The sequence below is a fragment of the Triturus cristatus genome, chromosome 12 (genome assembly GCF_964204655.1).
Source record: "Triturus cristatus chromosome 12, aTriCri1.1, whole genome shotgun sequence".
Taxonomy (NCBI): Eukaryota; Metazoa; Chordata; class Amphibia; order Caudata; family Salamandridae; genus Triturus; species Triturus cristatus.
The window spans coordinates 244298945-244317660 of NC_140595.1; the positions used below are offsets into that span (position 1 = coordinate 244298945).

Here is an 18716-nt window from a genome sequence, read left to right on the forward strand (position 1 = left end):
CCTACAGTATGAAGTGAGGCCTATAAAAGCCCGCACCTCCTTTTGTGTCTTGGGTATTGGCATGTTAGCAATTAACTGAATGCGGTCGGGTGTAAGCTGCCTTCCCTCCTTGGACAGCGAGTGTCCAAGATAAACAACTCGCTGGACACAGAATTGCAGCTTAGAAGGGGACACCTTATGCCCCTTTTCGGCTAGAAATTGTAAAACCGTCAGTGATGCTTTTTCACATTCAGGTTCGCTTCGGGCGGTGATCAGCAGATCATCGACGTATTGAAGCAGTGCAGTGCTAACTGGCATGTGTATACTGTCAAGTTCTCGTTTCAGCGCTTGGCTATAGATGCTGGGGCTTTCTGTAAATCCTTGAGGTGCGCGTGTGAATTTAAAACTTCGTCCGTTTAAACTAAATCCGAACAAGTATTGGCTTTCCGGATCTATTGGGACGCTGAAAAAGGCATTCTTGAGATCAATTACTGTAAAGAATGTTGCTTGTGAATCAATGGCTGTCAGTAATGATGAAATATCGGGGACCACAGGAAATTGTGGCACAATGCATTTGTTTAATTCGCGCAGATCAATAACCAATCGATATACTGGCGGGGCCTTTGGATCAGTTCTTTTAAGAATCGGAATTATCGGGGAATTACATACATTGGAGTCAGTTTCTACAACCACTCCTTGGGCAATAAGCTCGTCAATGATTTTCAGTAAGGCCACGACAGCATCTGGTGGTAACTTGTATTGGCGCATTTGTGGTAGCACCACTCCTGCCTTTAATGTGACTCGATATGGTGTAATGTTCATGCAACCAACATCAGTAGGGCCTTGTGCCCATAAATGTGCGGGTAAAGTCTGCAATCGGTGATCCATGTCTCTGGACACATAATGACCTTTGAAATCACGTAAAAACAATCTTACTCCTTCCGGAGAACAACATATTATAGCCCCTAGAGCTTTCAATGTCTTTATACCTAACAAGTTTTCTGGACATGATTTGGTAAGCAATAAATCTGTAGTTCGTGTCAAGGGACCAATCGTAAGTGGAAGGGGCTGTGATACTTCATTAACAATAGGTTTTCCTGAAAAACCAAGGGAAACATTTTGTGAGCCTGAGAGGGGTGCCCCTGGAACTTCACTACGTTTTATTGTTGTTCGACTTGCCCCTGTATCAAGTAAAAATTTTCTGTCTTGACCTAATAATTCACTGTGCACATAAGGTCCTTCTTGATCTACAGGGATCTCAATAAGGGGTAAGTCAACTTCCCTCTCTAGGCTTGTTCATGCGTAACGTTGATACTCAGGATATTCATACTGTGCGGTCTGATACATTTGTCGTGTTGTTGTTTGTGTGGCAGCAACAGGCAGCGCTGGTGCAGCTGGCACAAACTGTATGGACTGTTGTGAGGCTGGCATGGACTGCTGCGGAGCTGGCATGGACTGTGCATGCTGCGGAGCTCCTTGTTCATTCTGATCCCGTCTGAGTGGTCGTGGTCTTTCCTTTGCAATACCTACAGCGATATTACGCTTCAGGACTGGACAATCGTGTACATAATGACCTAGTTGTTTACAGTAATTGCATGTTCCTTTTACAGAAACTGCTGAATCTCCGGAATGTGTCACACCCTTTTTGTGACCATCCGCTGGAACTGTCTGGGAAACTAGCATTTTCATTTTAGTGTCCTTCATACGTCTTTGTTCGTGTTCTTGTTCATCTCTAATTCTATTGTGATGATACTGTAACATTTGTAACATTTGTGACGGAGTGTTACCTTGCCATGTACTCTCAAATTTCAATACTCTATTCTTCACTTGAGGCAAGGAGTTTTCCACTAATTTTGTCACAAACAAATGTGGATATGACTCACTATTTGCTTTTATGCCACTATTTATACCAAAACATTTTTCAAATCGGGCATAGAAATCACTGGTGTCTTCATCTTGTTTTTGTTTACAGGCTGAGATTGCACCCCAATCTTCCTTTTTCGTAGTTAATAAACGTGGCAGTACCTGTACTAGTAAACCTGGTAGCGCTTTAACTTTATCCCCAAGCCCTGCTCCTGCAGTTCGGCCCCTTTCTTCAGCTTCTAATGCTGTCCAGTCTATCTTTTGGTCTCCCACTTCCCACTCTTTTTCCTTAAGTTTTTCATAAATGCCAGCAGGCATTAGCACCTTTAATATCGTCATGATGTCAGGATAGGTATACTCTCCCATCAGTAACATGTCTTTAATTTCTCGGTGAAAACCCGCTGGGTCCTTGTCATGACTGGGTACCACCTTTTTCATTTCTAACAATTCCATTTTAGATATGGGTGTATATACAAATACACGTTTAAACTGATTGTCCTCGCCTTTTATTGGGTGCACTTCTCGTAAGGGATTCTGTCTATCCATGTAATACGGCGTTCTTTCCTTGTTGGGCAGTGAGAAAGGGTCTGGGCTTACAAAAAGAATGTACTGCTTTCTGGATTCTAGTATTTCTCTAATTAACTTAGTACCTGAACCTCTCCATCTATTCGTGAGTAGTTCAGTCAATATATCAGGTAAGGGACCAGGATCTGAATGTTGGTGCTTATATAAGATTAGAAGTTGCTGAATCATATAAATTCCAGCTAAACGCTGTTCATCTGGGCTGAGGTTCAAAAACGTGTGTGCTACTGTGTCATCACCATATTTTCCGGGACTGTCAATCCAGTGAACGGCTGACCTAGCTAATTCTTGTTCATCCATAGAATCAAGTAGGTGGTAACCCCTTCGTTCTCGGAGTACTTTGTCAGCAGCTTGGAACGAATGTTCTGGAGACCTCATATTTATTATAGGTGTCGGATAAGTTCTGTTACTTTCTGGACATATCGGGTGTATCGGATCAGTAAAACATCTAGTATTATTACAAGGTCTTCCTCTACCTACATAGGCAATGGTGTCCGACTGTCTTGCGGGAACTTCTGATTCTCCCCCCTCGTTTTGCTCAAACTCGTCTACCTCCAATCTCTCTTCATGTATTCGTTCTATTTCTTTCCTTATTTTTCGGCACATGGCCACTATACATCCTTGCTTATCATGTCTCCCGTCTGATATATTCTGACTCCATCTCGTAAGGGTTTGCATTACTTCCGGGTTTACCCCCGGTCGGTCTTGATTTCTGATCACACAATTTACGAGAAAACGTAACAATTCCCCCTGTATCTCCACTTTCTGATATTCCATAGCTCTGTTAATGCATTCAGAATCTTTCCCTGTTTGGACAAAATGATATATGTTATCCAGATGCATAGTCATTCCTGGTAACCTCCCTAAAAATCCTGCAGCTCTTCTGATACGTAATGATGCTAGGACCATTTCGTCCTCTTTGCCGGGCACCGGGTCATATCTACAATCTACTAAAAGATCCTTAAGCGTGCGGGGATTTATAAGTTTGGGCGTACGTGAATGTGCTGGTTCTTGAAAAGTAAGTTTACTTATTCGGGGTGGTGTAGAATAAACGCTAGTAGCACCTCCGGTAGCCCCATCTGGGGTACTGGGCGCAAAAGGATTCGTTGAACGTGCTACAGCAACTACAGGTGTGGACACAGCTGTAGAATCGGCTGCGGGAACAGATACGGAAACAGATGTGCTTGCCGAAGCTTGTGTCGGAGTTTGTTGTTGCACAGATACAGACACCTGATCTTGACGTTGAACCCCCCCAGCAGACGGTCTATGTGGTGCGGGGTTAGCATACTCGGGAGCTGCGTCATCTAAATATGAGGAAAGAAAAACATCTTCTGCGGTTCTGGGATGCCCTTTAGGATGTACTTTTATTGGAAACAATGGGGGTGGCAAGTCTTTTGGTATCTCCGTAGTAGCCTTAGGTAATCCTTCGGCCAGAAGGGGATACATACCTTTCATAAGGGCATTTCTTTGTCTATCGGCTTGTTCTGTTTTTACTCGTGTACCTTCTTCAATCAATAGATTTTCTCGGACTTTATTTGCACTTTCTTTACTTCTCTCTTCCTGGCTTAGTGCTTTTTCGGTACGTCTATGCGATTCTTTACGCCATAACTCAACAGCGTCTTTCTGTGACTGTCTAGCTTTCCTTTTCCATAACTCTTCTTCCACTTTCATAATGCACTCTGCATCCCAGGTCCCAGCTGCGGGCCACCTCTGACTTTCTGGTAATTCTTTGGTGTAGTCTACCCATAAATCAAGAAATAATATGGCGTCTAAGCCATGTTTGTGATACATGAAGTGCCCTGGAGTGTCCCTAGGAGGAATAGGAACTGCTTCTTCGAGTACCCCTTTTCTAGTAGTGATCTGTCTTAATTTCGAAAAGAGCGGCATATTGACAACTGATCTGATACTTAATCTTGAACACACTTAATACAAAAAGCACAAAAATGAACAATCATTCATACCACAATATGCAGGACGTTTTAACACATTAAACATGTAACATTTAAATGAAACAACAATGATGATCGTCTGCAAAACTAATCACCAAGCACAATTCTCGACAATAACTAGATACTTCGGAATACTTGATATACTGCTAAACAGTACATATACACTGCTGAAACAGTGCAGACCGGATTTGTGTACCCAAACCCGTCTTGACCGGCACAACCTATGTGCACGTCAGAACGCCTCCCCAGCAATGGTACTCACCGGGTAGCTCGGAACGGAAGGCCTCGGAACGGAACTGAACTGGACTTGACTCGACAACTTCGGAAAACTGCGGACATCGGACCCTCTGGACGTCGGGACTTCGAAAACCTGGTGGGCCTCTGTATACCTCGGATCTTGCTCTCTCAGCTAGGCTCTGGTCGGGACACTTCGCACTTCTCACCGCCTCGTCTGGGTTGATCGCAGCCTCAGTCGCCCCCGCTTGACCGGAGGGAGATACAGGAAATCCTGCTGGTACGCGTTATTGTCCGTCCAGCTGTGGCAGGAGACCGGGCCTGCAACGCACCACCGGCGCGTGAGATGAGAAAGTGTCCCTGTTCGGGCGCCAATCATGTGGTAAATAATTTAATTACCGGAACTGAATTTGATACGGAATCTAAGAAACATAGCTCAGTAAAATAAGAGGCAGAATCCGTGGTATAAGAGGTTTCAGAATGGGCTTTATTCCAAATGGACGGCTCGAGTCGTGGCCTCCATGTTCCGTCACCACGGGGGTTCAGGAAGTGAAGTACAATACTTTATTGACAAGAAATTGCTTTTATAGAACATACATTACAATGAAACCAATGTAAGAGGCGTAACAATTGATAAGGAAGATAATATCTTACATGCGTAATGAAAAGAGGCGTAATGGGGAGTAACAAGAAACATTATTGGTTGTGATGTCATATATAGGTGGATCTATAAGATAATACTTGGCAGAGATGCGCGTGCAGCAGCATGACGTGTGATTGACGTGCAACTAGGGGGTGAGGGGGACTTGACATTTAGCTCTACATGTGGAGACAAGAAGTCTGAGGGGTCAAGTCAACCTAATCCCAAATCATATCTAACATCCTATGTTTAGAGAACTATGTTATCCACAACGGAAGGACTCTTGGACAAAATCTATTCTATACTGACTGTGTGTGCGTGCACAAGCGTCTAAGTGTCTATATGAGATGCAAGGGGCAGGAACCTTTCCATGGTAACAGGGCTATGAATTACTTGCATGAAGACAGAGAGGCTAGGCCCTTTGCTCAGTAGCTGAAGGAAATGTTTACCTAAACTACTAGACAGGAATGCATCGGCTGAGGAGCGAAGCAGATAACTCGAAGGTGAAATACAGTTTTTGGCAGGCAGGCAAACCGGCCGAGGCAGGCACCGTTAGCCGCACAGGGAGTAGGACAAAGTTCATGGATACAGATGCGAGCTCAAGCTGAAGCTGTCAGAGGCAGAGAGCAAGGAAAGGCTTGATGGCAGAATCAGGGCCTACTCGCCTGAACTGCAAAAATGGAGTAACTGAGCCATTTAAAGTCGGTGGCCTTTCGTACTTAGGAATCGAATATCCAGCCCATTCATGGCGGATCTGACAGAGGACATGTTGACGGTGGACGCACATGTGTTTGCGTCTTCAAAACTGGAACTGGAGGGAACATACATGTACTTGTAACATGCACATAGAACCGTTGGGGTCCAAGATAGGGGACATAACTGATCATAAAAATCCATATTTCCACAGACAACCAGTGAATAATCTTGTTTTTTAATGCACCCACTGGTTCTCTGGCAGGAGGGATTAATTCAGGAATACCTGCTAGGATCACCACATATGGGATGGCCGGGGGTGGAAGGTTGACTATCTTGTGCTGTGAATCCATCATTGGTGCCTCTGGAGGAGGTGCGACCAAAACTTCTTGGCGATTTATGTTTGCACAAGTTGAATTAGGTAAAGATGGATTCTCTGATGTACATACGGAAGGTTCTTGTATTAAAATAGGCTGGGATGGAAGTGGGCCTTTTTTGGAGAGGGGCTCAGATTTATTCTCCCTCTCCTTGCTGGTCTTAGCACTAGATATCATCTTCCCCTCCATTGTGCATAAAAGGCCTGTATGGATTTTCAATAGGAGTGATTCTATCTTGGAAATGCGATCCTCCAGGGGATTGAGAATTTCCCTTAGGAGGACTCGAATGTCCAAGAGAGTGGGTGGCTCATTCCCTGCTATGCAATTAGGGCTGGGGGGTAGCTCATGTATATTTGGAGCGTGTGGTAACCTATTTTTCCCAGATTGGCTCGATAGCTTGGTTTTGGGAATCTTGTGAGACGACTCATTTTTAGAGTTACCTTTAGGAGCATTCACCTTGCGTCCTCCAATGGAGCCAACCTTTTTTATGATTTTCTTCTTAGGAATTGCTCCTTCCCTCGTCCTCCGTATTAAGTCTGAATTAGAAGTAGAGCTCTCGGTAATTGCATCACCAGTGGGGAGGGTTTGAGTAGCATTCGAGGGAAGTGATGGTGGCCTGGCGCAAGGGAGAGGTAAAATGCTTAGCTCCGTAATAGCAGACATCTCGCAGTCAGTGGTAATTGAGATAGGACTGCGCAGGTCAGCTAATTCAGGAGTAACGTTTGTCCCTCTTAAATCTACCCTTTTCGGGGCACCAGTTTTGTTCAGGCGTGATCGCAAGTGCAAGGGGACCTAATGAAGATCTTCTAACCCAGTCAATCTCTTGGGATATTCGCCTTTCAAGAATGGATATTTCATCAATTATTAGTGAACCAGCTTTGGCAAAATAAGTGTCTAAAGTACCTTTAGCCGCTCCTACAGCCCGGGTAGATCTGCTTCTAGTTTCTCTAGCCGACATTCTCATAAAATTCTTCTAATACTAAGAACTAAAATTTGCGATAAGGTAAGTCCTTGGCCTTGCCTCGGCCGTCCTCGAACGGCCTCAAACGGCCCGCTCTTTGCCCGGTCTTCGCTCCGCTCTTCGTTCCGCGCGCGTTCCGCTAGCGCGAATGTTATTGTGGTATACGTAAGGCGGAGTAACTAAGGGGAGTGGCTGGGAAGAGGACCCAGCTGCGCCGATGGTGCTCCAGGCGCTGGGGAAGCTGGTCCTCGCAGTCCCGCCCTCCTCGGTATGCAGGTCTCAATCAGGCTGGCGTGGAGCAAAGGAAACAAGAGTCAGGGCACACAAGAACCAAGTGCCAGCAGGAATTTATAACCACGAGCGGCTCCCGCGAAGCGGGGGCCGCGAGTCGCTGCTTTGCTGGTCAAGGGGAGTGGCTGGGAAGAGGACCCAGCTGCGCCAATGGTGCTCCAGGCGCTGGGGAAGCTGGTCCTCGCAGTCCCGCCCTCCTCGGTATGCAGGTCTCAATCAGGGGTTACTGGTGGTGGTGGCTGGGCACTGGCCTGCTGCCTGCCTTTATCAACTGATATCGACGATAGGCAAGCTGCTGCCTGCACTCGACGTCGTTGGGCTACCCAGCTGAACCACGGATGACTCGTGACGGTTGATACTACATAGACACAGCTTTTGAATTGCTCTCCCATCTTTGTATATATTCTGGATTAACTGTGCCAATTTGTGGAAAAATTAATATTCTTAATCCACAGGGATTTGATCAGTCAAAAGATTTTTAAAGATTATTAACGCCTCTTCACGCCATTTGGAAGTTTCTTTCTTCAAGGCTTTTTATAATGGAAAGTGCTCAGGAGGGGTTGGGTTTAGCTATATGACTTGAGGGTTGGGGTGCGCGGTAAATACTTCAATTCTATTAGTTGAGACGTGCATCTTGATAGCTTGCCATGGGTAGAATTTGCAAGAGAGAGGTATTGAATTGTTAAATAAATCAATAGATAAGTAACCCGCAAGGTAACTGTGGTGTGATCCAGGACTGCTACAAAATTGTGGACAAAAGAGAGCGGGGTATGTTTGTATTGCTTCGCCCTCCCAAACAATAGAAAATACCGCCCTCCCACACAGAGGCACAAACACAGCGAAGCAATAAGAACATTCTTAGGAAAAGGATTTCACTCTTATAAAATCAGACATATCAAAACACTGTTCTCAAAATAAGGCATGGGGTTTTATTTGTGCAACACTCTCTAACAAAAAGGCTTTCCCAGATGTCAAATGAATAACATCCAAATATATATATATATTACCTTCTGGCGGTCGCCAGTAGGTAGTTATAGTTAGAAACTAGTTTCCATAGGAAAAGCATGTTTTGATTTGCTAATAACTTTGGCGTTGTGTGAAGAATGTTCGCAAAATTCTCCAAAAAATAGGTCTATCCAGGTCAGCTCCTATCCTCTGTAGAACCAAGTCACAAGAAAACAGTGAAACAAACATAAAAAACAAGAAAAGGGGGCAAGGTAGAAACACCATGACCCCCATAGGCCTGCTCAGGGGGTCCCACAAGGACCCCCAGGGCCAAAAAAAGCATATTTATTTTATAATTTCGGCGGAATTCGCGCTGGGGTCGCGAGTACCGCCGAATTTTTTTTTTTTTAAATGCCATAGTTAAAGATGTTGTAGGGTTAGACATAAATGTGGAGTACGGGGGAAAGCCGGAGCACTGCTGTAATATATGCAAAAAGACTTCAAGGGTGTCCAATCAGTCGTAGATAAAGCAGAGGGCGCCCTCTGTGCCACTTGTACCTGTAGCCCCACCTGGACGTCCATAAATCTCATGTCTGCGGGGGTGGGGGTGATGCGGTGGGACACAAACACAGGGGTGTAATGCGTCTGACAGCACCCGTCTTTTGTCTGAAATGGTGCAACCGGTGCAGTTCGGTTCAGAGGTGCACACATCTCAGACACCTGTCTGAAAGGGGCAAAGTCTACACAGGGATGGACACGTCTCAGAAAGCGCCCTCGCATGTCTACAAGGGAGGAGGGACGACATGGCACACAAAGGTGTAATTGTCTCAGACTCCTAATGTCGCCTACATGGGACATGTACAGTTGAATACATACACCCTCGCCCCTCTCCTGTGGGCCGTGTACCATAGAGGTAAACATGTCATAACATAGATACTCTTCTCTCTTCTGCCTACAGGGGCCATGTGTGTGCCATGTTGCAGAACAAATGTACACGTCTCACAATGATAGGCAACCGACAGAGCTGAGAGCAGTACAGTGATACATATACATTTCTCAGACAGCGCCCTGTTCTGTCTGCAGAAGTGAGTGTGTGCGCGGTGGGCATGTCTCACTATACTAAACAGTGCCCCTCTTCACCGGCCACCTGGGACACAGCCTACATTTGTGCATGTGCTGGGGACCCCCGCTAGGGTACAGTGCGCTTCCTTAAACAGACCTCGCACTCATCGCTGCACAATAGTGGTGAACTGTCACCGAGCGCAGCCGCTCACAGGGAGCAGTTCATGCATCAGAGCTGTGCAGTTAACCCTGTCATACACCTGCCTCTCCAGAGGGATCCTCTACGTCCGCTCGTCCCGGCCTGTGCCTGTCCTAGTGGCCTTACGTGAAGTGCGCGCCAAAACTGCGCCTGCCTGCCTGCAACAGCGTCTGAACGCTAGGGAGTAATACCAATAACAGTAATGTTATTGCTGTTATTGTTAATAATTATGCTATTATTTTATAAAGCGCTTGAAAGCGCGTATCTGTTATTTCTATGCACTTTAGAATACTTGTACATAAATAAACCAATCTTCCTTTCTGGCTTCCTGGGTGAATGGCAGCAGCTTAACATGGCGTGCGTGGCCCCCTGCCCTCAGCCCACAGTGAGCGCCCTTGGATAGCCCACTGCCTTGCGGCGCAGGCGCCATGTTTACTCCATTTTTGCGAAAATAGATGTGCCTTAGGTGAATGCTGTGACTGTGACGTCTTATTGAAGTAAGCCTGATGCAAATAAGGCGTGATGTAGTTAGTAGCGCCACGTTTGTTTCTCTCCTCAGTGAAGAGGCGCTACTTGAGTAATAGACGTGCCATGTGTCATAATACTTAACTTTTTATCAGCGAATGGGATACTGCACGGTCTACTGGCATGTAAAGTACACGTGTAAATGAAATGGTTGTATGTATTTGTGTAAATTTACACATAATGCTGTGTAAACAGCGGCATCTGGTGATGCAGGATCGGTGCTGTTTTTAGGGTTTGTGTCTACTTATAATGGAGTGATACCTTGGGAATGAGCGCTCATTATGTACCTATCCTACCGCTGTTCTTATATTAAAGGCTCAGGCACCAAATTATTTTCGATAAATATGCTCCAATTACAAGGTTTCATGACAGGTTAACGCGATTAGACGTTTTCACTAGAGGTTGACGCCATTAGACGTCAGCTGAAGTAACAACACGGCGTGCACTCAGTGAGAGCACACTCCCGGGTGCAGCTACCGGAGGTGAGGGGTTACAGGCAGGGGCGGTGCGTCCATTGGGGCGTTGCCCCACTACCCACATGGACCACGGAGGAAGATTGACGTCTTCACCGGCTGGTCGGAGTCACTCAGGAGGACGCGTTGCCGAAGGGGGTGGGGCAGCACTGGAGGGTTGGGTTTGTTGTTCACAGACTGAGTGACAGCAGCACCAGCAGGGCAGGCCCAGTGTGCATGTTCAGGTTTGGGATGGTGACCGGCCCGAACATGCGCACTAGTATAGCCTGCAGTGCCCTGCATTATGAGAGCGAAGGCTGCTACTGGCCAGTGGCCGCAGCCCCTGCTCTCCTGTGGGTGGGGACAGCCCATGCCCTAGCCAATCCTGGTGCTGCTGGAGCACCGTCTGGATTGGCTGAGAGGGTAGCCACGGTGCACCAGCCAAGTTTAAGTTTATTATGTTTTTGGCTCTCAAATGAGGGCCACATAAAATAAACACACAATTATACAACATTAATTACAATAAAATCACAAAAAAGACAGAACAAAGGTAATACTTCATATTCACTGGTCGAACAGTCGTCTATCATTTCTCTATGTATCATTAATAATTATCTAAAAACCCTTTAAAAAGTTAAAAATTCTGAAACAGAACATTTCATTTGGCGGACAATAAAGTGCATGGAAAAAAGTTTTTACATTTAAAATTCCTAATTGTAGACAAATAGGTTTTAACCATTTATAGCGCAATGAGCGTAGTGCGGGACAAATAAACAAGACATGATTACGATCCTGTACAGTATTATAACAAAGATTACATATTGGAGATACACCATACCATTTTGCAAAAAGGAGATTTAGTGGGAGCAAATCTTGTCTTAAAAGGTACCATAACCTACGGACTCTGTGGGGGATATTCCAGTTAAGGTATTGTTGTGCCAGCTTTGGTGTGTATGTGTTTAGGAGTAATTGCCTTTCTTTTTTTCCTTGTTGGGCAATCATATCCAATTTATAACTGAGTTCCCAAGATGCACTTTTTAATTTAGACTTTAGTTCAGAGGGAGTAAGTAAAAACAAAGTGCTTACATCCAACTCTAACAAAGTTACTGCTTTTCTAAAGTTTTTTACTAACAGGGAAAACTCGTTAAAATTGCCCAGGAGCTCATTTTTTTTTTTTTTTTTTTTTGAAAAACCTTTATTACAGTTTCAGAGACTTACAAGTATGGGCCTACAACCAACAGGCCGGCCGCTAATGCACACTATAAGCATGGACACATCTTAACAACCACATCGGTGAAGCAATAAGAGAGCTACTGGAGTGCTAATCAACTCAGCCAGCCGCAGCCGCAGTCCATAGACAAGCAAAGAAAGGTTTCATATTTTTAAGGAAAACGAAAAACATCACACACACAAGGCAGAGGAGGTCAATAGTAGTAACATGTGCTCCCCGTATCGAAGGGGTAAACAAACCCAGGGAGAAAGAAGGGGGGGGGGGCAGGCAGAAGAAACCAAATGCACATGCCGCAGGAGCACAGAGGAATGCACGGGCTAGGGAGACAGAGCAGCATCCATCTCTCGCGTCTGATGCGGGGCGCAAATACCTCCACGATAGGAGTTCCAGGGACCCCACACCTTAATCCACTTCCCAGGCTTGCCTCTCGCCACATACACCGTTTTCTCTCTGAACATACACCAGTCCATGTGTTCCTTCCACGCTGAGACCGTTGGTGGCCTCTGGGAGCCCCACAGTTGTGCAATGTCACGCTTCGCTACCATATAGCCCAGAGTCACCCACTGCGTCTGCATCACATTGTAATCAGTCGGCTCCCAGACATTCAGCAAACATCTCCGTGCCTCCGGCAACAAGGCAACATGCGTGACTTCTTCTAACACCGCATGCACTCTACACCAAAACCGAGTCACCTCCGGACACTCCCACAGGATATGGAGGAAAGTCCCCAGTAGTCCACAGCCTCGCTTACACAGACCATCCACCGAATACCCCATACGCATCAAACCAGGCCCCGTGACGTACACTCTATGAAGTATCTTAAGCTGGACGAAACGCAAGCGGGCCGGGATAGCCACCTCTTTCGGGGAGGCCACCGCTGACACCCAATCCTCGTCGTCAAGTTCCAAACCGTCGGCAATCCATGTCTCCCGCAATGAGGTCAGCAAAACCCATTCGATCATTGATAAGCTTCTTGTAAATCAGCGAAATGGTGCTATCCGGCACATAGCCGTCCAATACTCTATCTTCCAACGGGGAGGACTCCGGAATAGCCGCCACGTCCGGGAATACGGAACACAAGGCATGATGAACCTGAGCGTACAACTGATATTCGGTTTTCAGCATGTCAAACGTCTTAAATTTCCCTTTCGTCCAGAGATCCCCTACCTTGCTGATACCAATCGTATCCCATTTCTCAAAGCCTTTCGTAGTACACAGATAACCCAAACGTCGGGAAGCGTACAATGGCGTTGCCCGAGTCAAGCGATCCCTCCACCCCATCGCCGCATTGGCTGCATGCCACACCTGCACCGCCACCCGTGTCAATCGCGCATCAAGGGACCCCGAGTATAGTGCTCGATTATAATCCCCGCTTGGCAATAACAATTTGTCCATCTCAAAAGCCGGGTTCAAAGCAGGCCCATACATCCCGTGATTGACAGCAGCCAACTGGGATGCCCAATAATATCGTTTAATATCACAGAGAACGACCCCCCCATCGTACCACGGTAGGGTTAGTTTGGCGAGAGCGATCCGCGGCCGCCCATCCCAAAACAATCGACGCTGAAGACACTCCACCTCCCGAAAATAGCGGGCCGGCACTACGTCCACAGTGTTCTGTAGGGCGTACAAAAAGCGTGGCAGCGACATCATTTTGAACAATGCCGCCCGTCCGAGCGGCGAGAGCGGCAGCCGCCGCCAACCCGCCACATCCGCCCTTAGGCGCTGAAGGGGGGGGAGAAGATTCCGCTCATACCGGGCCACCGGGTCTAGGGTTATAAAGATTCCCAAATACTTAAACCCCGACTGCGCAACCTGGATAGGGCACCCCCGCGGAAGGGGGGGGCCTCCCCGGAGAGAACGTACACACAAGACTTAGCCCAGTTAAGGACCAATCCGGAGTTGCGACCAAAGGAGCTCAACACATCCACCAATACAATGAGCGATTTGCGCGGGGATGCAAGATACAAGAGGATATCGTCCGCATATAGGGAGACACGATCCTCGTACTCCGGCGTCCATCTAAGGCCACGCATCGAAGGGTGCCACCGCAGCCACTCCGCAAGGGGCTCCAAACAAAGCGCAAAGAGAAGAGGCGACAACGGACATCCCTGTCGCGTGCCCCTACCCAAAGCAAAAGGAGCCGACACCCGTCCGTTGACCACCACCTGTGCCAGTGGGTTATCATAAAGCAATTTCACCCAACCGATGAACCCCGGGCCGAACCCAAACTTCGCCAATGCTGCCCAAATATACGGCCATTCCAAGGTGTCAAACGCCATGGTAGCGTCCAGGGACGCCAAAATGGCCGGCTCACGCATGAATGGCGCTCTAGCGAGGACGCCATGCAGTCGCCGCAGGTTCAAAGCGGTATTGCGATGGGGTATAAAACCGGATTGATCCTGATGGATCAGGTCGCCCACGACCCGGATCAGGCGATTGGCCAGTACCTTGGCAAGGATTTTGGGCTCCGCGTTCAACAAAGAGATAGGCCTGTAAGAAGTACACTGATCCCGCGGCTTCCCTTCCTTATGGATAACGACAATAGTAGCAAGACGTTGGTCAGGGGGGAGGGAGCCCGCCGCCTGTGCCTCAAGGAACATGTCCCGGAGATACGGCGCAATCTTATCTGGGCGCAACGTATATAATTCGATGGGAAGGCCATTAGGACCCATGGCCTTGCCAGAAGCAATAGAGCGAATGGCCAAAGCAATCTCATCCGGCGACGGGGCCGCGTCCATCAATAATTTATCCTCATCAGATAGAGATGGCAAAGCAATGTCTTTAAGCAGCAGGCGAGAGTCTTCCTCCGATCGCTCAGAGACCGGAGAGTAAACCCCGTGAAAATACTCCGCAAAGCAATCAACAATATCACCAGGGTCCGTCACACACACACCATCCACCCTCTCAACAACCGGCACCACTTGACTTGCTCTCTCCTTCTTATCCAACCAGGCAATCAACTTTCCCGCCTTATCACCCATATCGTACAAACGCCCCTGTTGCTCCCTGCTCATACTCTTAGCAGATTCAGTAACCAGCGCCTTGTAGTCGGCCTGTTTAAGCCCCAGCACATGCAATCTGCCATCCGTAACACCTTGCTCCAAATCGATCTCTAACTCGTGATCTCATTTTCTAGTCGAACCACCTCTTTCGCCTCGCATTTTTTGGTATTGGAGATGAGAGACAGGGCCTGGCCCCGGAGCACCGTCTTAAAGGCCTCCCAAAGGGAGACGGCGGAAGACACCGACCCCACGTTGTCGCTAAAATAGTGTTCCAGGGACCTAACCAGGTCTGCACGGATCGTGGGGTTTCGTAGGTACCAGGGGTTGATCGGTGCCACCCTCCCCACCGCTCCCATGGCGATATCTAAGTGTAGCAAAAGAGGGGAGTGATCAGATATACCGCGGGCCAAGTGTCGCACCTCCCCAATCATCCCAGCTTGGGCCGCAGGCACTAGCATATAGTCAAGCCTCGAAAGACTACCATGGGCCCCGGAGTGGAAGGTATATTGTGCTTGTCCAGGGTGTTTCAACCGCCAACAATCTATCAGTCCCAGGGTATCCAGAAAGCCCCCCAGCCAGTTCTGGGCCCGAGGGAGGTCCCTAGGGGGGTGTCGATCTTTAACTCCGGAAACCACTGCGTTAAAATCCCCCCCCCCCCCAAGACCAAAACCCCCCCCGGAAGCCCAAGTAGCAGGCGCCCCAAATCAGCAAAGGTGGCCGTCTGCAGGCCCGGCGGCACGTAGACAGTAACCAGCGAAATCAACTTACCCTCCCATCTCCCCACCAGCGCAGTGTAGCGCCCTCAGTCGTCGTGGAGCACCTCATCCACCTCCAACGGGAGAGAGGTCCTAACTAAAATGCCCACTCCCCTCGAGCCAGAGGTGAAACCAGAATGGGCCAGAAGGCGATATCCTCGCCTGTTCATGGCATGGAAAGAGTTCCCTATGAGGTGCGTCTCCTGCAGAAACACAATGTCAGGCGAAATACGTTTCAAGAACTGCAGGACCACCCCCCGCTTTATCCTGTCCCCCAGCCCATTCACATTCCATGAAAGAAGTCTCAACCCCTTACCCCCCTCCCCCCCAGCACAAAATATCCCCCTCCCGGAGAGCACAATCATAATAACACAACAGAAAACATTACCCCGCCTTGTGATGCAAACAAACAAACCCCAACCCCACCCCATCAACCCCAACAAAACTCCCCCCTCCCTGCACCCCTGCGTGAGCCCAAACAGCCCCCCCAACGTGCAGTGTGCCTGTCGCCCCAATATGAAACTCACTACAAAGAAGACAAGAAAAACCGCAGAAGGAGGAAAGGGCCCCAGCAAGCCCCCCGCAACCTCCAAATACCAAAGGGCAAAGTGTTACAAACTGGAGTCCAGTGCAGCCACAGGTGCAAAACGTTACCAGTCCGGTCCATAGTCAGGATCCCTGTTCGATTCCTACTCCGTCGAGCACTCTCCGCTCTCCGCCATCCGACCTTCCCGACCTTGACTCCTAGGTAGGGCATCCAGCCACTCTCCAACCGCCTCCGGCCGGTCAAAGAAATGCGAGCGACCCTCTAACTCAACCCGCTGCCTAGCTGGGAATAGCATCGCATATTTCAGCTCCATGTCCCTCAAGCGCCGTTTGATGGCCAAAAATCCCAACCGTTGCTTTTGAACCGCTTGCGTGAAGTCTGGGTAAAAGCTAACATTAGAGTTCTCAAACTTTAATGGCCCAGCCACCCTCGATGCTTGAAGGATAGCATCTCTATCCCGAAAATAAAAAAGTCGGGCAATGATAGGCTGCGGGGGAGCACCCCCCTTGGGCGCACCACCCGGAATCCTGTGGGCCCGTTCCACAGCCAAGAACTTGCTCAGTCCCTTGGGTGCTAGATGAGTCACCACTAGATCCTCCACAAAAAGATCCGCAGCAGACTCCTCCGATCGTTCGGGCACCCCAATAATACGGACATTATTCCGCCTGGCCCTGCTTTCGGAATCCTCAAGGCGACGGTCAGTCAGGTCACTGGCGAGCCGCAACCTCCGCACCTCTGTCTGCAAAGCGGCCACATCCACAGTTAAGCTCGACGCCGCTTGAGTCAATGAGTCGACCCGGTCATTTGTTTTGGACAGGTCCGCTCTGACCAAATTCACATCAATCAACACCGAGTCCAATTTATTAGCCAGGGTATCAAATTGCTGGTTCACAGTCGCCTTCATCTCCTCAATGGCCCCCATGACATCCAGCAGAGTCAATTCGGACGATGCGCCCGAGGTCTCCTTGGGCCGCTCAGGCGATTTATGTGATCCACTAGGGGATCCCTTTGGCTGTGCATAGCGGTCCATGTTGTTGGCCTGGGTATAAGCTCCCCTCCGGGTAGACTTGTGTTTCAGCTTGTCGCCGTCCACTCTCGCCGCCATCATCAGCAACCACCAAGGTCAGCACCCTCCAGCACCCGGAGGAAGGCCAGGCGACCAATGCAGGAGATCCGGGCCACCAACTGAAATAGGCCCGTTGACAGTTCGAGAATCAGGCCATGCACTCCGTCCTCGGCGCTGCTTACCCGAAGTCCCGACGTCAGTTTCCGCAGATCAACTCGAAACCGAAAGTGAAAACACGGGGTCCGGGGCAGGCCCAGACTGGCATACCGCTGTTGTTCACTTCGCACCCGGGCACCTCACCAACTCGAGTTCGGGACCAAAGCCGGAGAAGGCCGCAAACTTCAGATCGCCACCAGTCCGGTTCCCGGAGTCCGATTTCGATTTGGAAAACGAGTGGCACCTTAGCGCAAGATCATAGACAAAAGCCCATCTAGAAAACCAGGATTATGACAGGATAGACGTGGGAGGTTGCGGAGGCCCTCGGGAGCCACAAGCCTACGCGGCCATCTTGGTTGCGCGCTAGGCTCCTCCCCCGAATAACTCCAGGAGCTCATTTTTAATGGCTTCCCGTAAGGAATCCGATTTACCTCTAGCTAAGCAAGCTACCCACCTTACGAGGGCAATCAACCCCTGTATCCAACAACTTCGAAGTCCGAATTCCAGCCTGAAGATACAGTGCAAGCTTTGTTAAAAGAAGAAATTCTTCTTAGTACCTTTCCTTCCATTTTATGCAAGAATCTCCAGTGTTTTAACTCCACTAATTCTAATCCGTACAGTAGAGTTGCAGGGATCTTTGCTCTAAATACATCCAAAAATAGTGTGAAATGTCTCTTCCCTGTAGCATTGTACAAGGAACATAACCCCATACCATGAGCCGATGCTTTATGCGAATTATGCTCAATGTGGGGTTTCTCACTTAGGTTTGCTGAAATTATTTTACCTAAGAAGATGTAGGTTTTAACCACCTCTAGTTTCTGTCCTCCTATGGCCCATCTATAGTTTTCAGACCTACATTTTTTCTTTCCAAAAATGCACATAATTTTACTTTTCGAAGCGTTAATCTTCATGTAATGTGCTTCTGCAAATTGATTTAATGCATGTAGGCGGTTAGACAAGCCCTTCGGGGTTAAATCTAATATGAGGATATCATCTGCATACATTAAAACAGATATTGATGATCCTCCAATTATCGGGGCTATCCCACCACACACTGAAATGGAAGTAGGTAGGTCTACCGTATATAGTGAAAACAATATAGGGGCCAGTATGCACCCTTGTTTCAACCCGTTCGGAGAAGGGATAGATTGAGAAAGACCCCTTTCTCCGCCTTGTAGTACCTTACACCACGTGTTCGAGTGAA

General features: G+C 48.2%; 1 protein-coding gene across 2 annotated transcripts in view; it reads left to right on the forward strand.

Moving 5' to 3' along the window:
• The window catches only part of HASPIN (histone H3 associated protein kinase), a 1547868-nt gene that overhangs the window by 1134834 nt on the left and 394318 nt on the right, over positions 1-18716 (forward strand). The gene's annotated exons all lie outside the window — the stretch shown is intronic.